Below are 23,911 nucleotides of genomic sequence, written 5' to 3'. Positions count from 1 at the left end.
ACTGGAGATGAGGAGTTCGGATTACTTGGATTACGAGCCGCTCTGAACTTCAGGGATCTGAATCAGACTCAGATTCCAGAACAAGGCAAAATGGCGTCGGCTGTGACTCTGCACTATTTCACTTCAGTACAGGCACACTGCTGTATGCCGCGCTCTGCTTTGCTAATTTAAGTGACTGTGTGTTGTCCAGACAGAGTGACTAATACAAGTGGTTGTTATTAACTTATACAAGGCATGCTGGTGTACAGTATGCTGCGCTCTGCTGCTTTTGGTGGCTGTATGGTGTCCAGACAGCGTTCAAGGCTAAGACTGTAGAGCAATTTAAACATGCTTGGGATAGGCATATGAATATCCTTACAAAGAATTAAGGTTCAAAAAGGGTTGCGATTACCTAAAGGATAAAAAAAATGGGCAGACTAGATGGGCCAAGTGGTTCTTATCTGCCGTCAATTTGTTTCTATGTAAGTGACTGTTCTTATATAAGGCAGACTGCTGTATGCAGCGGTTTGCTCTGATGATTTAAGTGGCTGTGCTGTGTCCAGGCAGAGTGTGTAATACTCCGCATGCCCCACCCACTGCTTTCACATAAACAGTGGGTTAAAAAAGTAAAAAAAAAAGTAAAAAGTAAAAAAAATTGTATAACTTGTTTGTATTGTACTGCACTCTGTACCCGATTATGCTGCACACACAGTAGTATGCTTTGTACCCCAGTACACGTGCAGAAAAGTGTTCTGACTTCACACAGTGCGCGCCAAGCTTCCAGTTAAAAAACAGCAAATTAATAAATACTGTTCATTTGTTTGTACTGTTCTGCACACTGCACCCCAGTATGCTGTACACAGTACGCTCTACCTCAGTGTGCATGCAGAAAAGTGTTCTGACTGCACACAGCGTGAGCTGAACTGGCAGTTAAAAAACAAACAAAAATATACTGTTGTATAGTTTGCACCCCAGTCCACTGCAAAATGGAAAAATGGCCTGACTTCACACAGTGTGAGAAACATGTATATAAAAACTGCACCAGACTTAAATAGTTATTCAGATAGTTTATCATATAATAGTAAACACCAACATATAGTATAGATAAAGGTATAATACTTATTCAATTTTTTAGCGTTGGTGGTGCTCCCCTTGGTTTAAAAATTACTGAATGAACAGAAAAAGTCTGCTTTGCAAGAAGAAGCAATCGAGAAAGAAAGAAGTAAACCTCTTTTTGGGGGCACTCTTGTCAAAAAAATATATAATTCTGTTAAAATATAACTTTTAATTGATATTTGATAAAATTCATATATACAGACCTGTCTAATTTCTCAATAAAAAAGTAATTTGATTGATTAATTCCTACTAATATCAATGTTATTTGTCAATCAGGGTGAAAAATATTATTCTTAGTATTATATGTTTACTAGTATAATACTTTTTATCTAGAAAACTTCAAGGCATCTCATCAATTAAAATTCTCACAAGGGAATCAATAGGGGCCTGCTCTATATATAGCGGTATCTTACATTTCACTTGTTTGTTTTCATCTAAATATCATATACTCTATACTTTTAACTTCAGGCCACTAACACCCTACCCTGCATCTAGCATTTTACAAAACCACAACAAATTTCATGTGATCCTACATCTGGATCCCATTCTCCCTATCAGCAACTTAAAGAAATCACTTTGACTCTATATAATATTGATTCTGTGTTGTGTACACATACGGTATTAAATTTACCCAATTAGCTTCTATTCAGCTGTTGTGATTCACGAGTGTAACAATATATATTCTCCATGTATCCAAACATGAAGTCATAATATCCTGTATATATGACTAGAATATTGCTGGATTTTGTGCACAGATTAAGGTGAAACCTTACAGACTGCGCTATATTCTTCCACTTACTTCTACTTTCCCGATTGCTTCTTCTTGCAAAGTGAGACTTTTTCTGTTCATCCACACAGTGTAAGCCGACCTGCCAGTTAAAAAGAGAAAAGAAAATTACAGTATATTGTTGTATAATTTGTTTGTAATGTTCTGTGCACTGTACCTACCCCAGTATGCTCTGTACCCCAGTGCACATGCATAAAAGCGGTCTGACTACACACAATGAGATAAACTGCCATTTAAAAAAAAAAATATATATATATATATATATATTGTTGTATAATGTGTTTGTACTATTCTGTGCATTGCACCCCAGTACACTGTACCCCAGTGCGCTTGCAGAAAAGCGGTCTGACTCCATAAAGTGTGACCTGAGCTGCTAGTTAAAAAAAAATATTTTATTGTTGTATGATTTGTTTGTGCTGTTCTGTGCACTGCACCTACCACAGTATGGTCTGTACCCCAGTGCGCGTGCATAAAAGTGGTCTAACACCACACAGTATGAGCTGAGATGCCAGTTAAAAATGGATAACAAGGCTTCCAGTTCCGGTGATATGCTGTGAGGCAGTGAGACTCCGGAGCTCCGTACCCACCCTGCCAATTATATCTTTTAAAGGCTCCTTCTGTGCCTCCACTGCCGCTGACCCTGCCCGCTAACCTCCGGTGCGTATGGACAAGTATCTGTCCCCGTCCGCGCCGCCGAAACAGACCCCGTAGGCTCTGGCTCCCTGTCAGGTGAAACGCCAGGCGGAATCCAGCATGGCGCCCGGCATTACTACACCGCCGGCATCCCCGGCGCCTAAGAAACCAGCTCCTGCCCAGCAACACTCTGCAGGCTCACAGGCTGCCCGTAGCCCTAACGTTCCCCTCACCCATGCTGATCTTACTGACGCCATTACCAGGACGATGGCCCCCCTTCTCACTAAGGCTGTTGCAGACATCACCCAGCAGCTGCAGCAGCTACAGCATAAAGTTTCTGTAAATGAAAACAGAATTGGAGGCTTGTGCCATGACATGGCTGGAGTACAAGTGGAAATAAAAAGGCTGGAAAAGGAGAATTATCAACTATGGAACCGTATTGAAGACGCAGAAAATCGCTCCAGAAGAAATAATATACGGTTAGTGGGCCTCCCTGAAGCTGTAAAAGGGCCAGATCTTGCTCATTTTGTACAGAACACACTTCCCTTCCTTGCTAGGAATCACTGAGGAATGCAGGGATTTAGTCGTTGAAAGAGTGCATAGAGTCGGCCCCCCTCCATGCACCCCTGATGGCCTCCCACATGTCACTCCATTTAGGTGCCTAAACTATCTGCACAAAGTGGCTTTCTGGACCTCCTCCCGAAAACAACATAACCTACAATGGCAAAATGCTCGTTTATATATATTGCAGGACTTTTCGGCACGAACTGACCAGAGTTCGGAAAGCATTCAACCCTATCTGCTCTAAGTTAGTGTCTGCAAAAATGAAATTTACAGTTATGTATCCGGCCAGGCTACGCATATTCCGTGGAGACAATCATGCTAACTTCACTTCCCCGGCAGATGCCGATGCCTATCTCACTGAGATTCTCTTATCCGACTTGGAAGACATCGCTGATCGCCCAGACACTGATGCGGCTTAACTGAGACATGGGCCCTCATTCCGAGTTCAGAGGGTTACCACCTGCGCACTGAGACAATGCTAACTATTGAGACTGGCGAGCTGCTAATGTTTGTAGGTGATCTCTCCTACTAGGTAAATTGCAGAGTATGTATAACACAGCGCTCAGCCCCTAATATCTGACCGTAAAGGGTGTCAGTGTTAACTTTGTATATGTAGTCTTAATTTTAATTTTTAATATGTAACAGATGGGATCATATGTTTCATTGATTTGTGTCAAACAGATAAACCACAAATTAAGGTACCAATTAAACTTTTAATGAGGAGTCACAGTGCTCCTCCCAGTCAACTTGTTAAATGCTTTAAGTTATCCTTTAGCAATTAAAGGTTAATACTGTCCATGCAAATGGCGTGAATTGTTCTCATGAAATTTAATTTTAAAAATCTCTGATCACTACCATAGTCCCGCAAAATTAATGCACCTAAATGGTCTAGTTAACAGAGTATAGGTTCAAATGCTGATCGCAAAAATTTTTATTTTTTAAAGGTGGTATTTCGCCCTAAACCTCATTCCGAGTTGTTCGCTTGCTAGCAGATTCTAGCAGCATTGCACATGCTAGGCCGCCGCCCTCTGGGAGTGTATCTTAGCTTAGCAGAATTGCGAACGAAACATTAGCAGAATTACGAATAGAAAATTCTTAGCAGTTTCTGAGTAGCTCGAGACTTACTCCTACACTGCGATCAGCTCAGCCCGTTTCGTTCCTGGTTTGACGTCACAAACACGCTCTGCGTTCGGCCAGCCACTCTCCCGTTTCTCCAGACACTCCCGCATTTTATCCTGACACGCCTGCGTTTTTCCACACACTCCCAGAAAACGGTCAGTTTCCGCCCAGAAACACCCACTTCCTGTCAATCACACTCCGATCACTTCAACGATGGAAATTCTTCGGTCGGACGTGAGTAAATCTACTAAATTTTGTGGTAAAATACTTAGCGCATGCGCACTGAGTACCATGCGCATGCACATTTTCGCCTTAATCGCTCCGTTGCGAAAATCGGCAACGAGCGAACAACTCGGAATGACCCCCATTATCCTCCGGCATGTTCTACTTACCTAAGCATTTATGGATTTCTTCTCTACTTCAAAAAACCTCGTGAACTATTATTACATCTTTCTTTTTACCTGTGTTTATTAATTTTTGCACTGTCTTTGTTTATTCTTCTTCCATACTTTTCACTCATCTCCCACTAATTTTCATACCTGGCACAACACAGCGCCATATGCCTGTCCTCCCCTCATATAACAGACTCATATACTATTCTTTATCTCTCGCCTATAAGGTTATGATTTCCTCCGACTTAATCGGTTCTTTATGCAGACTTTTTTGACACTGAGATAAAATATACAAAAAGCAAATAAAAAAAATTAAAACAACACTAACTCATATATTCATACTCCCATATTGTTTACACGCTCATCATACTACACGTGACAAAAAAAAAAAATATTTCCCCGAGATCTACAATCCCTATCCCCCTTTTTTTTTCTTGTACAAGCCATAACTGCTGAATGCCTAAAATATTTTTCTTTATACTATACTGCATCTACATAATTCTTTAAGCACTGTATTCAACTTTCTGCATGCAGCGGGCACTGCTTAGCGGCCCTCTGTAATGTTTTCCTTAAATTTATTTGGCCACCTGGTTCTGCGGAGTTCACAGCCGGATTACTGTATAGACATCCCCTGTGTCGTATTTATATTTTTGCTTTGTTTCCTGGAAGTTGGTTTGTATAACAAACCCTTTACTAATATATGTTTCTTTTCTATGTTATTTTTAGTATTCTCCTATGTCCCTCCTCCTCCTATCCCCATTCTCGTCATGGATGCTTCGCTAAATCTCCTCGGCTGCTGTGGATTTCCTTCTTCGGAAGATCCTGTGAGTAGATGACTGAGATTAGAATTGGAACATTCAATGTTCAATGTTGGCGGCATTAACTCTCCGGCTAAACGCCGTAAAATATTATTATATCTAAATAAACAACACATAGATTTGGCTTTTCTACAGGAAACCCATCTTACTCAACCTGAGACCTTGAAACTCCAATTTCTAGGATGGTCATTGATAGCAACAGCCCCATTTAACTCGAAATCTAGAGGGGTTGCCTTTTTGGCAAAGAAACATCTTCATATTAAAACTCTCTCCACTACAATAGACCATCAGGGCAGATAGTTACCTTATAGCGCACACCTCCATAGACGATAGGCCCTTTGTTTTCTGTTCAGTATATGCACCTAATTTATATAGTAAATCCTTCTTTCAAAACCTTCTGTCTACACTAAGCCCCTATAGCTCGGATAATGTAATCCTTACTGGTGACGTTAATATGATTTCCTCTCCATATTTGGACCGCTCAAACCCTCCCAATGCACTTTTTCATCTTCCTACGCTAGGTGTACCTCTTTTCGCTTCCACTCTTCAATTAATTATTGTGTGGAGAGCTCTCCACCTGATAGACAAGGAATACTCGTGCCACTCGGCAGCCCACAATACGTTTTCACGTATAGACTACATTTTAGTCGCCCAGCATCTATTCCCTTCCATCTCCATCTCTACTATGGAACCATCTCGATTTCTGATCACGCCTTGCTCTGGCTATCACTGACTATACATCCCGCTCATCCTCCTCCCCCTACTTGGAAATTTCCCTCACATCTAACTTCCTCTAAAAGTTTCTCTGATTTCATGTTAGCAGCTTGGGACTCTTATGCACTTATTAATGAACCACATTCTACAGTTGATCCTCCCCTATTCTGGCAAACTGCAAAAGCAGTAATGCGAGGACATATTATTTCATTTTCATCCGCATTGGAAAAAATATGCTAAATCCTCTATAGATATACAACAATCTCTATCTAACGCATATCAGCAATTTAAGACCGATCCCACACCGGCTCATAAGACTGCATATTTAAATCTTAAACTTCAATTCAATGAATTTTTATCTTCCATGGGAGACAAATATAAATTCCATGTAGATTTACGTTTTCACAAACATGGGAATAAAACTGGTAGGCTCCTAACAAATTTACTTAAAGGTTCTTAATCTCCTATGATAATTTATCCCCTGCGACAAGAAGATGGCTCACTAACCTCTGATCCTTCTCAGATGTCACACATACTGAAATCATATTATGAAATTCTATACTCGGCTCCTGTTCACTCTCAAACAGATATACACAATGGGGGTCATTCCGAGTTGGTCGCTCGTTATTTTTTTCTCGCAACGGAGCGATTAGTCGCTAATGCGCATGCGCAATGTCCGCAGTGCGACTGCGCCAAGTAAATTTGCTATGCAGTTAGGTATTTTACTCACGGCATTACGAGGTTTTTTCTTCGTTCTGGTGATCGTAATGTGATTGACAGGAAGTGGGTGTTTCTGGGCGGAAACTGGCCGTTTTATGGGTGTGTGCGAAAAAACGCTACCGTTTCTGGGAAAAACGCGGGAGTGGCTGGAGAAACGGAGGAGTGTCTGGGCGAACGCTGGGTGTGTTTGTGATGTCAAACCAGGAACGACACTGATTGAACTGATCGCAGATGCCGAGTAAGTCTGGAGCTACTCAGAAACTGCTAAGAAGTGTCTATTCGCAATTCTGCTAATCTTTCGTTCGCAATTTTGATAAGCTAAGATTCACTCCCAGTAGGCGGCGGCTTAGCGTGTGCAAAGCTGCTAAAAGCAGCTTGCGAGCGAACAACTCGGAATGACCCCCAATATAACCTGGTCCTTGTCCCAACTACCTCAAATCCCCTCCGACTTTGTCTCTTCTCTATCTGCTCCTATTACCATTGAAGAAATACGTCACACAATTAAACATTTGAAACTACGCAAAGCCCCTGGACCAGATGGTTTCACGAATGAATTTTACAAACTACTTATTGACAAAATTGATACATATCTCTTGACACTATTTAATACTATAATGGAATCTCACACTCTCCCTTTATACTTTAATTCAGCACTCATTAAACTTTTCCTTAAACCAGGTCGTGATCCTTCCCTTCCTGCCTCATATCGCCCAATTTCTCTACTAAATGCTGACTACAAAATACTCAACGAAAATTTTTGCGGATCGCCTCAAACTCTCCCTTCCACATGTGATACACCACGACCAAACAGGATTCATTTGGAACAGACACTCCGTAACGAATGTCCGCAAACTAATCTCAGCCATATATCACTCCACCCTTAACACACCTACCGATGACAGAATTATACTGGCCCTAGACGCGGAGAAGGCTTTTGGCCTTATTACCTGGCAACATCTCTTCAAGACCCTTCAACACTTTGGATACCCTCCTGCCTTTATTTCTCTCCTTCAGACCCTCTATACTTATCCTACCTCACAAGTGTACTGCAATAGACTGTTATCTGACCCCTTCCAATTGTTCCGTGGCACTAGACAGGGCTGCCCCTTATCACCCCTACTTTTCGCCCTAGCCATCGAACCTATAGCTTTCCAAATCAGACTCTCCCCAGATATCATTGGTATTCCCATAGGTGATGAAACCTTAAAATTGGCCCTCTATGCTGACGACATGTTGCTATTCCTATCTGACCCACAAGCCTCACTTACACATTTATTCCGCCTTCTTGATCAATTTGGCAAAATCTCGGGTTTTAAAATGAATCCCTCTAAATCAGAAATCTTGATAGTATCTGGAAATAAATCGATCTTTCAGCCTCCTTCTACTCTTTCTGACCTTCCTCTTATACCCCTTTCACACAGCCCAAAATTTCCCGGGTTAAAACACATGAACGCGCATCAACCCGGGAAATTTCTCAGTGTGAAAGGGTACAGGGACAAAAACCCGGGATTTCTGTCCCCGCATTTCAACCCTGCAATCGACCAGGGTTGGTCCTGGGATGTTCCCTGGAACCTGGACAGTGTGAATGGTGCAGGGACATGTCCCACCTTCCCGGGTTGCCTCTGCTGATGCTGATTGGCTATTCAGGGCACTTCCTGGTCTTTGTGTTTTTTTCTGAGACGCCCATTTTCAGAAAATGCAGGGCCATCCCGGGTTCAGTATGAAAGGTGCAGATCCGGGATGTCTCGGCTCCAAATGCTGGTATGAAAGGTGCGAACCTGGGAATGTCCCTGCATGATCCCGTGGCAGAATTCCCAGGTTTTGTCCCTGCATTTCTGGTGTGAAAGGGGTATTATTAGTAAGCCTGTCATAAAATATCTAGGTGTTTCTATTCCCTCTAATCTTATGGACCTATACTTGCTTAATTACTCTCCCATTCTAACTAAAATATTTTCTTTATATGAATCATGGATTAATCTGCCCTTATCCTTACTAGGTCGCATTGCTGTGGTTAAAAACATAATTTTCCCCAAAATATTATATCTGCTCCAAATGCTACCCATGGGTTTACGCAAACAAACTTCATAAATTTGACCGTCTTACCTCCAATTTTATATGGCAAGCCAAGAAGCCTCGCATAGCACTGTCCAAAATACAGACACATAGAACTAACAGAGGGCTATCCTTGCCAAATCTTCATTTATATACCCTAGCTATTCATTTTAGATATATCTCGGATTGGCTCCTCTCCATTTCTTCTTACACGCAGCATTCGCTAGATATCAATCTTTTCTCTCCTTACTCCCCGAGCGCCCTATTACACTCTAAAAAATGCCTTATTCTTTCACACATTCTACATCATCCTCTTTTTTCATGGACATATAAAGCTTGGATCTCAATTAATAAAAAGCTTTCTCGAGACCCCTCCACATCTCCTTATGTTCCCTTATGGGGAAACCCTTCCTTCACTCCCTCCTTGCACAACTTGCGATACCTCACTTGGAAGGAAAAGGGACTGTCCTTAACGTCCCAAGTCTTTGATCCAGGAGGCTCTATTAGGACTTTTGCCAAACTGCAAGAACTATATTGCATACCAAACAACACTTTCTTCATGTACCTCCAATCCAGACATTATGCTTACTCTTTAAATTCAGAAACCCGTTACTCTCTTTCCTCTGACCCAATTTCCTCCCTCCTTGGTTTACTTAAAAGAGAACTCTTTCATATCAAATACCTATACAGCCTGCTACTTCCGAAATTAGACACATCAACATGGCAATCTCTAAATTTGGCTTGGCAAGCTGATTTACCAGATTTCCATCTTCCTCAAATCCTTCGTAGACATTATGACAAAGTTCTCACATGGTTAAAATCTTCTTATTTGCAAGAGGTACATATAAAAACTCTACATAGGGCATATATATCCCTGGCGCAAAGACACCATTTTTTACCAGATTCCTCTAGTTCATGTTTAAAATGCCATCATTCACATGCAACTTTTTTTCATTGTTTCTGGGATTGTGGAAAAATTAAAAAATTCTGGAATAAAACGATAAACTTTATTAATCATTTATTACACTCTAATCTATTTCTAGATCCATCAGCTTGCTTATTTGCTGATTTCTCGGTCTGGCAAATTACTCACCGACTTTCATCTTACTACCCGCTTCTGACCACTATTGTTACCGTAGCCAAGAAAATAATTCTAGTACATTGGACTTCGCCCTCATCTCCATCTATCGCTGAACTTAAATCCAAATTACTTCAACTCTTATATTTTGATAGAAAAGACACTCTTGTTGACATCACTAAACACATCACAAAATGTAATAATAAATGGCAACCCTTTATTGACTCTCTAAATACCTGCACCCAAAGAATCATATTGAATGTGTTTGAAAACTTTGATTGGCAATTACAACATACTAATTCCTCCACATAATACCTCCGCCAGATGCCAGATTTCTACTCACTCATCTAACTCTTCTCTTTAGTTTTTTATGGTACTTCCACTAGCAGCTCAAATAGACTACTTAATATCAATCTATCCACCCTCCCCCACCCTTCCCCTTCTTCTTAGAGTTAGAATTATATAGATGAATGATTGTTATACCTTCATTCCAAGTACTCTCGGATTTTCGGAATACGCAGTTTTATATACCGTTTCTCTTTTTATACTATGTGACTATAACTATATATGGTTGTACTACATCACTAATACTTATGTTTATACCTTTTCTTTTCAATGCAACCTGATCATCTCTTGAACTATATTTATGACTTACAGCTTTTAACTGCAGATAGGTTGATACAATCATACTCTCAAATGATCGGTCTTTGATCATTCTACAATTATATACAGTTCTTTGAAGCTACCTAGCCTCACATCTAGGCTGCCTTATTGTCATGTACCTGATATAAGATAACGTTTGTATGGATCATCCCTTTACCTTCTGCTATTCCTTTATCTTTATCTGACCCCTATTTTTTGCCTGTAATAATCATTCTGTTTTACAATATTGTACTTCAACTTTGTTATACTACTCCAAATAAAAAATTGTGTTTGAAAAAAAAAAGATAACAATCAGTTTAGAGAAGAGTAACCAAATACTAGCACTGCTGCTACCAGTCATGGTGATAACATTAGGCCTTCAATGTCTACTAAAGCCAATGCTCAAGGGGCATAGAGGGTCTAAGTCAGGGAATCTAAAATCAAAGCCCAGCATACAGTGGTAAAAAAAAACCTCTAATAAAGGAAATGTTTAGTGCAGAAAAACATAAAATTGCCAACACACCATTTGCAACATACAGCGACAAGAAAAGGCTTGGGTCTTGGCCTTTATTTATAAGTGGTGGTTCTGAAGAGAGGCATCTTCTTCTGCCTATAATGACAATGCAAGAACTTTTCACTAAGAGTCTAGAAGAGGTGTAAAAAAAATGAAAACCACTAAGGCAGTAGAACAAACTGTGTGTTCAGAACAATCACACATTACTGAGGAGACTGACATTCCTCACACTGTCCTCATAGAGAAGCCTCTTTTGCCTCATTCCACCATTTCTGCACCATCTTCACATGTGGGGAGCAGTACAAGTAAAGATGGTGATGAGGACATAATTGAAATTGAAGATGCTTGTGTGGAAGTGGAACAGAATGAGGGGGATATGTGACACTGAGGATGAGGATGTTGAAGATGTTGTTTAAGTCAGCCACCCATGGCTGTAGTTCTTGACAATGATAAAAAGAAAACCATTATGATGCCTGGGTATAAGACCAAAAAAGCCAACTCTTAAGTATGGAATTATTTTTACCCAAATGATCATATATTTTGGTACAAAATGCAATTTTATTTACATTTTTTCTAGAGATGGGCGGGTTTGGTTTTACTCGGATTTACTCGGATCTCAAAACGGCATCTTATTGGCTCACGGATATCATGTTTTGGACACCCAATAAGAAAAATCCGGAATACCGAACTTGAACTGAATAAAACCAAACCTGCTCATGTCTAATTTTTTTATAATTGCGGTTTTTTTTTTGTTTATTTAAATTGACTGTACAATGATATTTTTTGGTCAGCTGTGCACTTTACTACAAGTGATGAAATACCTTGGCATTATCCAAAAGTGTGTAGAAGAACATGGGGGGTAATTCTGAGTTGATCGCAGCAGCAAGTTTGTTAGCAGTTGGGCAAAACCATGTGCACTGCAGGGGGGGCAGATATAACATTTACAGAGAGAGCTAGATTTGGGTGGGTTATTTTGTTTCTGTGCAGGGTAAATAATGGCTGCTTTATTTTTACACTGCAATTTAGATTTCAGTTTGAATACACCCCACCCAAATCTAACTCTCTCTGCACATGTTATATCTGTCCCCCCTGCAGTGCACATGGTTTTGCCCAACTGCTAACAAATTTGCTGCTGCGATCAACTCAGAATTAGGCCCATGGTGCACTGCTATTAACAAATAGTTTTCTGCAAACAAATAGTTATCTATAGTTTCCCTACAGAACACTTGTGACAACAGCGGATCCAGCTGAAGGCCCTGGTGATGGAGATAAGGAAAATATGTTAGCTTTTCACTTCTCAGATATTTCCTTGCCAAAAACACCAAGCCCTGAACCACCAAGTAAGCAACTGCTAGTGCTCACTGCCCAACCTGCCACAGATCATGTTGCTGAAATGATGAGTGCTATATCTGCATTTGAGGAAAGACAGGTAGAGCTGATTGAAATACATCAAATAGTACATCTGTTTAGGCAAATTAGGTGTAGGAACTATGAATGTGAACATTAATAGGTTGTATAGAAAATCAAAATATGACAGCAGAATGCATTATTCTAACTTTAGGATACAGGAAGCATATTATAAGATGCAAGAATCACAAAACAATGCCTTTTTCAATTTACACAAATATGCTGTCATTAGTAGCACAATTGATAGCATGCGTACATGAGACAAAACCATGTCTCCACAAACTGGTTCTTCCCATCAATACTAACCAGAGGTGACCTCTGCACTAGAGGAAGATTTGTGCAGAGAAGCCCTAAAGGACCCCCTTCTAGTCAACTTTCTAAAAAAAGAAATAAATGATGCAGTTCACATCATGGCCAATTTTCCTCATCGTATATTGTAAATAACAACCTAACTATTTGTCAAAGTCAAAAAATATTGAAGAACACACAGCACGTATAAACTGCACACACATGCCCACTACTTGTTCCGCCGTGCGTGCACATAGCCGCAATTTGCGTATGGTCGCTCCCGCGGTCCTGCGAGTGGTATGGGTATTTACGGCGGAGTTTGTGAACGCATGGAGAGCTATCAAAACATTACATATTTAATCCAAATAGTGCACATTGTACACATAGTCCCCCTGCACCACATTAGAAAGTATCAACAGTTTAAATTATTCCAGAACAAAGGGATTTGCCTTTACAGGATAAGAGGGGACAGACTAAGGTTATAAGGTGGTGTTTGGTATCCAGCTGTAGGGTATTTTAAGGGTAACATTCCGGTGTTGGTTTGCGGAAGATCGCATGTTCCTGCGGATAGTTAGGTGCAGAAGCAGAATATAGATATAAACTGTATTTACTGTATATTATGTATGCGGCGGGAATCCAGAGGAGACTACCCACAAGAGCAGTTGAGAAAGACATCGCCCACCTTTTCAAATCAACCTGTGACCTCTCCTGTACTGTAAAGGTGCATTCCTGTGTCCAATGGACAAAGGGATTACAGTATCCATTGTATTGCTTTTGGAAGTATTGTATAAAAAGCCTGTTGCAGCCTGGCCGGGGACAAGACTCTCAACGTTATCAACCTGATAGCGGAGGACCGGACCGGGAGGCGCATACGAATATTCTCACATATGTACATTGACTATAGCCATTTACTCTGTTGTATTGTAGTGCATAATTTGTATTGTTAACCCCCTTTCAGAAATATTACTCTGTGGTGTCGGAACCCAGTGATTAACTACAAATCGGTGTTGTGTCTTCCTTTTCCTGCTAAGGTTTAAGAGTGTATTAGTAACGCATTGCATTGCTGTATAAGTTTTAAAGTGAATCTCTGGGTGTGTGCGCGCTGTGTGTACTTTGTACCCCCAGCGCGGCATTTGTACGCTAAGTCCGTACAGTGATACAGGACTCCGTACGCAAACAGTGTATAAAGTACAGAGCGTGCGTATTAAGTATAGCGGCCACAGCGGCTAAAGGTTTAAAGTGTATTTAAGGTATAGCTTTATGTTTTAAGATAAAATCGACATTATCATATTTTTCTCATGTTTGTATGATGTTGTGTGGTACATTGAACTTTTCTATAAAAATTTGAAAAAATAGCTGCTTCTTCTTTAATCATATATACATATTTTAAGAATCATGGTTTCATATTATGTCATAAAACAAATGTTGGAAGGAAAGGTGGTTTGCTAATGTAATTACCACAATCCTGCATTATGATCCTATGATCCAGACATTTGAACTATGAGGTTAAACAGAGTTGCTACAAAACAACTCCTGCTTCATATAAATGGGTAATGAATTTAAAGGTAATTTTAATCACATACAAACAATTAAATAATTGTGAATTTTATATACAAAATATTTAGCCAAATATGTTTTATCAAGGAAATCCTTGATGGTGTGAAGTATATTTATAATTGTCTATTGCATAATCTGGGGAGGAGCTTGATGTAATTAAAGATTATGCAATAGACAGCAGCAAAGTACAATATCAAATATTTTATCTATATTTTTGTTTTTTATTTTCTGCATTTGTCACAGCTCAGGGTAATGCTTTCAAAACCATCTTTCTTCTTTCTTACCTGGTTGTTCGCTGATCAGATGCCGGTATGCTGTAACAACCAGATGGTGTGGGATTCGTAAGGCGGTGATCGCTTCTACAGACAGGTCTGTAGGTTCCGTAGAAGCCACATTGGAGTGCACAGAGGAGGATACCAGTGTTGCCTCGCATGGCACATGTGTATGTACAGAGTGGGATTCAGGGTATGCTGCTGGCGTTCCACATGGTGCATTTACCGCCAGACCAGCAGCATGTACATTGCCATCTTGTCTTATATAAGTTGATATGATTTTGACCAATTCTTTCCAGTCTGGAGCTCAGCTGACACTTTTAGCCAATCCAGATCAACCCTTGGATATAAAGCTTCTTGGTTCACAAGACCAAGGTTGTCAGTGTCATATTTTACACAGCTCTGTGTGTGAGCATTATCTCTGGGCTCTCCAGAAATCCTATCCAGGATCTTGATCCCAGTATGGTTTCTAAGTATATTCAAATATTCTCCACCATCGGTGCAAGTTTGAAATTCTCCACCATCAGTGTAAGTCCAATATCCTCTACCATTGGTGAAAGTACAATATTCTCTACCATTGGTGCAAGTCTGATATACTCTGTCATTGGAGCAGCAGGATTAGGAGATGTACAGTAATAGTGATGGGAGATTATAACTATCCGGAGATAAATTGGACAAATGATACATGTGATACTGAGAGGGTAATATGTTTTTAAATACACTAAATGAAAACTACTTACTTCAACTTATCAAAGAACCAACTAGGTACAATGCAATCTTAGACCTGATATTAACTAACAATGGGAAATTGATATCAAATATTATAGTAGGGGAGCCCATGGGAAACAGTGGCCATAATATGGTCACATTCAATATCAGTTTTCATAAGCAGTCCTATATTAGCTCAACTAGGACTCTAAACTTTAGCAAAGCCAACTTTGACATTATGAGGGAAGCTTCAAAGGACATTGAATGGGAAATTTTGTTTCAAGGAAAAAATACTATGGAGAAATGGGAGGTATTAAAATCACTGCTCATTAATAATACTCGCAAATTTATTCCCATGGGCAGCAAACAAAAGACTAAAAATTCCAAACCAATGTGGCTTAACAAAAAGAGTAAGGAACTAATGGGGTAAAAAAGGCGAGCATTCAAAAAATACATATCAGATGGAAATGCGGAGTTATTCCAGCACTATAAGGATTGTAACAAAATATGCAAAAAATAAATAAGAGTGGCTAAAGTAGAAACTAAAAAGCTAGTAGCAAAGGAAAGAAAATCAAACCCCCAATTTTTTTTTAAATATATCAACAGCAACAGCAAAAGATTAAAGAAGGAGAGTAAAGGCCCTTTAAAGGACACGCTGGGAGTCTTAATCAAAAACGATAATGACATAGTGGACAAATTAAATAAGTTTTTCTAATTGGTAGTTACAAGAGAGGACCAGATGCAGGGATTAACACACAATCTCAACAAAGATAATGTCCCACTACTAAGTGCTTATATAAGTGAGGATGTAGTCTGTGACTGATTAAAAAAAATTAAGATTAATAAGTCACCTGGTCCCAATGGAATTCACCCAAGGGTTCTCATCGAGTTTCAATCTGAACTAGAAAGACCACTATTTTTGATCTTCAATGACTCACTTACATCAGGCATGGTTCCCAAAGACTGTTAAGTGGAAGTAGTGCCGATATTCAAAAAGGGAAGTAAAGCTGAGCCAGGTAATTATAGACCAGTTAGTCTTACATCTATAGTGGGGAAAGTACTGAAATGTATTCAAAGGGATAGTATACAGAAATTAATTGAAGCCAATAAGGTTATTTATATGACCCAACATGGATTTGTGAAGGATAGATCATGTCAAACAAACTTACTAGGCTTTTATGAAACAGTTAGTGTGTACCTTAAACAGGGTAAAGAGGTGGATGTAATCTTTTTAGCCTTTGCTAAAGCTTTCAACACAGAACAGCACATGAGACTTATCTATAAGTTACAAGAGAGTACAATATGCACTTTGGTCAGAAATTGGTTAGGTAATAGGGAGCAGCGCGTTTTGGTATAGGGAACTTTTTCAAATTGGATAGAAGTACTAAGTGGTGTGCCACAAGCAGGGCTGGTTCTAGACCTTGTGGTGCCCAGGGCAAAAGTTTCCTTTGGTGCCACCCCCCAGCAGGCAAAACAGGTTTAGAGCATGCCATAGGCACAACTCTACTGTGCCCCAGTAAAGTACAGTTGTGACCCCTGTAGTTGTGCCCCCAGTAGAGTTGTGCCCCTGTAGTTTTACTCCCTGTAGAGTTGTGCCCCCTGTAGAGTTGTGCCCCATGTAGTTTTGCCCCCAGTAGAGTTGTGCCCCAGTACCGCAGTTTAAAAAAATAATAATAAAAAAACACTTACCAGCCCCGCTCTTGCTTCTCAATCATTGTTGCTGTCTCTGGCCGCTCGCTCCTTGGATCTATGGGAGAGACATCATGACATACAGACAAGTGTAAGGTAATGCACTTTGGTAGCAGGAACAAAAATAACACCTACAGTACATACTAAATGTGGTAAAATTAGGGGATTCTGTACTGAAAAAAGACTTAGGATTTCACATAGTAAACTAAGCAGCAGTACCCAAAGTAGGATTGCAGCAAAGAAGGCTAACAAGGTATTAGCATGCATAAAGCGGGGAATTGATGCAAGGGATCAGAGTGTTATACTCCCATTATATAAATCACTAGTGAGGCCACAACTTGAATACTGTGCACAATCTTGGGCACCATACTGCAAAAAGGATATCTTGGAACTAGAAAAGGTTCAGAGGCAGGCGATCAAACTAATTAAGGGGAGGGAGACGCTGGAATACGAGGAAAGGCTTGCAAGGCTTGACATGTTTACACTGGAAAAGAGGAGACTAAGAGGGTGTCAGGAATCGGCGGTCAGCTGCGTCTCACCTACCAGCGCGCTGGTGTGCAGGCCTCCGGAGGTCATGGCCCCAGGCGCGACTGCATGGATGCGCTGACCGCAAGCGTCATCTCCCGTGTCGCTGAGTACCCCTGAGTCTGGTCCTGCGTTTGTGTTCCGCTGTGTGCTGGCATCCGGTCTGTATGGATGCTGCTATGACACCTGCACTCAGCTAATCCCGACATCTAATCCAGCCCTGTGTTTCCAGCCAGAACACTGAGACCAATCACTGCAGAGCAAGGGGTATAAGTTCCTGTCTGGGGCTCACTCTCATCGCCTCAGACAACAAGTCACATACCCTGTGTCTAGTTCTCCCAGTTCCTGCGTTCCTGTTTCCAGCGTTCCCCTGTGGTTACCTCATTTGTTCCAGTTTCCATTTCTACAGCTCTTCTGTTACTCCGGACTTCAGCTACATCCAGCTTCAAACCCATCAGCAGTAAGAGACTCTCCTCAGGTGTTCTTTCTCATTACTTACCTGTGCACTAATTGTCAGCATACCATCTGTGCAACTCAGCAGTATAACATCTACTAGCTTAGAGACTGTCTCCTGCTTTAGCCTAAGTGTGGCTTTATGGACTTGTGCTTTACAGAGACTGTGAGTTACTCATATATTCCGGAGTTCTGCTTTCCTAACCATTATCAGTTTGCCCTGTGTTATTCAGAGACTGTGTATTTCCAAATACTACTGGAGTTCTGTTATTTCACTTACATTCATTATCAAGTTATTTTACGTTCTGCTGCAAGATACTTTTATGTTGTTTGGATTCAGTTACCTGTCATAGTTTTCCACATTACCGGTTTCCATTGTATTCAGTATTATACCATCTGCTTTGCATTAATAAATATCAGCGCTTATGCGCAGGACTTTCATATTGCCTCCCCGCTTTGTACATCGCACCAACACTGACCCACTAGCGCCCCCGCCGGGAACAGACAAAACCAGAGACCTGACAGAGGGTACACGATCAACATTTACAAAAATATAAGGGGACAACACACAGAGCTTGCGGGGGATCTGTTTTTGGTAAGATCAACACAGAGAACATGTGGATCCCCGCTTAGGTTAGAGGAGAGGAGATTTCGCACACATAGGCGAAAAGTTTTTTTCACAATAAGGACAATATGTGTTTGGAATTCCCTGCCTGAGACAGTAGTAATGGTGGACACGGTCAACACTTTTAAGAATGGGCTACATATATTCCTAATGGATAAGGATATACAGGGTTATGGTGCGTAGTCATGCACTATAGTTATAAAAAAAAAGAGGAATAAACACATTTTACGTTCTGCTGCAAGATACTTTTATGTTGTTTGGATTCAGTTACCTGTCATAGTTTTCCACATTACCGGTTTCCATTGTATTCAGTATTATACCATCTGCTTTGCATTAATAAATATCAGCGCTTATGCGCAGGACTTTCATATTGCCTCCCCGCTTTGTACATCGCACCAACACTGACCTACTAGTGCCCCCGCCGGGGACAGACAAAACCAGAGACCTGACAGTTTGTCCAAGGCCCATGGACCCGGACGGTGGTCAGAGTGTGGGGTCAGGGACACTCCATGGCTTAGTGTCATGACTAGATGGTCAAGAGGCTGCGCAGCAGCAGATTATACAATACCTGCAGGAAATGTCTTCTCGCTTAGATACTCTGCAACAGTCATTTCCAACTTCAGCTCCTACAGTGTCCCCATCAGTTTCTGCTCCTGTTCCTAGTTCCATAGTTTCTAGCTCTCCAGTTGCTTCTATTCCAATGTCTCGCATCCATCTTCCTACACCAAGTAAATTTGATGGTAATCCTAAAATGTATCGTGGATTTTTGAATCACTGCGAAGTCCACTTTGAATTGCAACCACAGAACTTTCCAACACCTAGAGCAAAGGTTGCATATATTGTCTCTCTTTTAGCTGGTTCTGCTCTGAATTGGGTCTCTCCACTGTGGGAGCGAGCAGATGCATTGCTGAATAATTATACAGAGTTTGTTGCCGCATTCCGATGCATCTTTGATGAGCCTGGGCGTACGACTTCTGCTTCCTCAGACCTCCTTCAGATCCGCCAGGGAACACGTACTTTGGGTCAGTACATCATTCAGTTCCAGACATTGGCATCAGAGGTGAAGTGGAACAACCAGGCATTGGTTGCCGCCTTCTGGCATGGTCTGTCTGACCGCATAAAGGATGAATTGACTACCCGAGATCTACCAGAGCAACTGGAGGCCCTAATCTCTCTATGTGTCAAGTTGAATCTACGTTTACGCGAGCGAGCCTGTGAACGCTCTCAAGGTGATCTTCGCAAGCACCGAGTTATGCCTCCTGTACAGTCTCCACCTATTACTGCTGACGAACCTATGCAGGTAAACAAATTTCGTTTAACACCTGAGGAGCGATCCAGAAGATTAAAGGGAAGACTGTGTCTCTATTGTGCTGCTGATGGTCATCTGATTGGTTCCTGCCCTGCTCGGTCGGGAAACGCCAGGTCCTAACTTGCAAAGGAGGAGTCAAGTTAGGGACCTTGAATAAAGCTCCTTCATCTCAAGACCTAATATTGCCCGTCACTTTGGAAATGCCAGATGGACTCCAGTCTTTGTCCGCTTTAGTGGATTGTGGTGCTGCTGGGAATTTTATCACACAAGCTGCAGTGGATAGACTTTCTCTCCCAGTGTCAAAGCTGTCTCATCCAGTTTATCTTACTGCCGTAGACGGAAGCCATATTGCTGAAGGATCCATCACTCAGCAGACCAAGTCGGTAGTTCTGGGAGTGGGCTTCCTGCATTCTGAGCTCATCAAATTCCTGGTCATACCAAAAGCTACCTATGAGATTGTACTGGGTATGCCTTGGCTTCAATTGCACAATCCACAATTTGACTGGTCTACCTTACAGTTGACGGCATGGAGTCCCTCCTGTCTCCATTCATGCTTAGCTCAAGTATGTCCAATAAAATCCACAAGTGTAAAACCTCAGTCTGGCCTTCCAGAGGCCTATCAGGAATTCACTGACGTCTTCAGTGAAAAAGCTGCCCGTGTCTTGCTGCCTCATCGAGAATGGGACTGTCCCATCGATTTGGTTCCAGGGAGCAAGCCACCTAGAGGGCGTACATACCCTCTTTCAGTTCTAGAGACTCAAGCAATGAGCGAATATATAAAGGAGAATTTACAGAAAGGGTTTATCCGTCCATCTTCTTCCCCGGCCGGTGCAGGATTCTTCTTCATTAAGAAGAAGGATGGAGGACTTCGCCCCTGTATTGATTATCGGGGTTTAAATGACATCACGATTAAAAACAGCTACCCGTTACCTCTCATCACAGAGCTGTTTGACAGAGTCAGAGGTGCCTCCATCTTCACGAAACTGGATCTTCGCGGGGCTTACAATCTTATAAGGATTCGAAGTGGTGATGAGTGGAAAACCGCCTTCAATACTCGTGATGGCCACTACGAATATCTAGTGATGCCCTTCGGTTTGAGTAATGCCCCGGCTGTATTTCAAAACTTTGTCAACGAAGTATTTAGAGATCTCCTGTATAAGTGTGTGGTAGTTTACCTCAATGACATCCTGATATTTTCCCGTCATTTAGTTTCTCATCGCCAACAGGTAAAAGAGGTTCTTCGACGTCTTCGACAGCATCATCTGTATGGCAAGCTGTCTAAATGCACGTTTGAAGCTTCTTCAATATCTTTCCTGGGATACATCATTTCCGGAACAGACCTTCAAATGGACCCAGCTAAACTAGAAGCCATAGAGAACTGGTCTCTTCCAACAACACTCAAGTCAGTTTAACGTTTTATTGGCTTCGCTAACTACTAGAGGAAGTATATTAAGGGCTTTTCCACATTAATAGCCCCAATTACCTGCCTAACACGAAAAGGGGGAAATCCTTCCCAATGGTCTGATGAAGCGCTGTCTGCTTTTCATAAAATAAAACAGGCTTTTATTTACATAGAAACATAGAAACATAGAATTTGTCGGCAGATAAGAACCACTTGGCCCATCTAGTCTGCCCCTTTTTTTTTTTTTATATATTATTTTTTTTTATCACTAACCTTATTTGATCCTTATTTCTTTGTAAGGATATCCTTATGTCTATCCCATGCATGTTTAAATTGCATTTCAGCTCCCGTGTTACAACAGCCCGATGTCAATAAGGCTTTCATCTTGGAAGTAGACACCTCAACGGTTGGCGTGGGCGCAGTCCTGTCCCAGGTGGGCGTTGATGGTAAGACTCACCCTTACGGGTTTTTCTCTCGTAGATTCTTGCCCGCAGAAATTAACTATACCATCGGTGATCAGGAGCTGTTGGCAATCAAATTGGCCCTTGAAGAATGGAGATATCTGCTGGAGGGTGCGAGATTCCCTGTTACCATCTACACGGATTACAAGAACCTTCTTTACTTGAAGGCAGCACAGTGTCTGAATCCCCGACAAGCAAGGTGGGTCCTATTCTTTTCTCGTTTTGATTTTAAGTTGATGTTTAGACCTGGATCACAAAATGTTAAGGCAGATGCATTATCTCGCTCTATGAGTTCAACTGAGGAATCATCAGAACAAGCTGCTCGACCCATATTAAATCCTGTGGTGTTCGCAGCTACAGGGGTATCCCAAGTTCCACCTCCAGGCAAGATGTTTGTCTCTCCTGAGCTTCGTCCAAATCTCCTGTCCGGGGCTCATACGTCTAAATTTACTGGTCACCCTGGAGTCCTAAAAACTTTCAAGTTTCTGTCCCAAACTTATTGGTGGCCTCATATGAAAGTAGATGTTCAAGAATTCATAGCTTCATGTCCCAAATGTGCTCAGCACAAAGTTCCTCATCAGGCTCCTGCAGGCCAATTGCTACCAAATTCCATTCCCAAGCGCCCCTGGTCTCATTTATCAATGGACTTTATTTCAGACCTTCCTCCCTCTAATGGATATGATACCATCTGGGTAGTGGTTGATAGGTTTTCAAAAATGGCACACTTCATCCCACTCATGGGGTTACCCTCTGCTCCAAAGCTGGCACAGTTATTTCTTCGTGAAATCTTTAGGTTACATGGACTTCCAACAGAAATAATATCTGACCGTGGTGTACAGTTTGTGGCAAAGTTTTGGAGGGCTCTGTGTTCTGCGCTACAAGTCAAACTTAAGTTCTCTACGGCCTATCACCCTCAAACAAATGGGCAGACGGAGAGGATAAATCAAGAGCTTGAGACTTATCTAAGACTGTATATTTCCTCTTCACAGGATGACTGGGTAGATTTATTGCCTTGGGCGGAGTTTGCTCATAATTTCCGTTATCATACTTCTACAGATACAACTCCTTTTTTCGCAGTTTATGGTCAACATCCTAGAGTACCGGATTTCCAAGATTTACCCGTCATAGACGTGCCTGCAGCTGCTTCTGCTCTTCAGCGGTTCTCTCAAATTTGGAAGAAGATTCATCTATCTCTTAAAAAGGTTTCTCAACGGTATAAAATGTTTGCTGATCGAAAGAGACGAGCAGTTCCTAGTTTAAAGCCAGGCGACAAAGTCTGGTTATCTACCCGGAATCTCCATCTCAGAGTTCCTTCGATGAAATTTGCTCCATGGTTTATTGGACCATTTCCAGTAGAAAGTGTTATTAATCCGGGGCTTATAAGTTAAAACTGCCTTCCTATTTGAAAGTTCCCAACTCATTCCATATTTCTCTCCTCAGACCACTAATTCTCAATCGTTTCCAGAGAGCGCTTCCAGTAGCCCCAAAGGTACAAACTCATCGGGGCGTGGAATACGAGGTGGAAAAGATCTTGGACTCTCGTCATCGCTATGGTCATTTGCAATACCTAATTGACTGGACTGGATATGGTCCTGAAGAGAGGAGTTGGGTAAACACTACGGCTGTGCATGCTCCACGGTTGGTACAAGCCTTCCACAGACTCTTCCCTGCCAAGCCTCGTGGGTGTTCAGTGCCCACCCATAAAGGAGGGGGTACTGTCAGGAATCGGCGGTCAGCTGCGTCTCACCTACCAGCGCGCTGGTGTGCAGGCCTCCGGAGGTCATGGCCCCAGTCGCGACTGCATGGATGCGCTGACCGCGAGCGTCATCTCCCGTGTCGCTGAGTACCCCTGAGTCTGGTCCTGCGTTTGTGTTCCGCTGTGTGCCGGCATCCGGTCTGTATGGATGCTGCTATGACACCTGCACTCAGCTAATCCCGACATCTAATCCAGCCCTGTGTTTCCAGCCAGAACACTGCGACCAATCACTGCAGAGCAAGGGGTATAAGTTCCTGTCCGGGGCTCACTCTCATCGCCTCGGACAACGAGTCACATACCCTGTGTCTAGTTCTCCCAGTTCCTGTGTTCC

The 23,911-nt window shown here is 41.7% G+C and overlaps 1 long non-coding RNA gene across 3 annotated transcripts in view; it reads right to left on the bottom strand.

Moving 5' to 3' along the window:
* Nucleotides 1-23,911, bottom strand: part of LOC134929207 (uncharacterized) — a 157,916-nt gene that overhangs the window by 85,070 nt on the left and 48,935 nt on the right. For all 3 annotated transcript variants that reach the window (XR_010178379.1, XR_010178381.1, XR_010178380.1), the window contains exons 2-3: nucleotides 17,050-17,107; nucleotides 1,895-1,964 (exon numbers count right to left, since the gene is read on the bottom strand). This is a non-coding gene — a long non-coding RNA (uncharacterized LOC134929207). The remainder of the gene's footprint in view (nucleotides 1-1,894; nucleotides 1,965-17,049; nucleotides 17,108-23,911) is intronic.

The sequence above is a fragment of the Pseudophryne corroboree genome, chromosome 5 (genome assembly GCF_028390025.1).
Source record: "Pseudophryne corroboree isolate aPseCor3 chromosome 5, aPseCor3.hap2, whole genome shotgun sequence".
Classification (NCBI taxonomy): domain Eukaryota; kingdom Metazoa; phylum Chordata; class Amphibia; order Anura; family Myobatrachidae; genus Pseudophryne; species Pseudophryne corroboree.
This window is presented reverse-complemented; position numbering and strand designations above follow the sequence as displayed.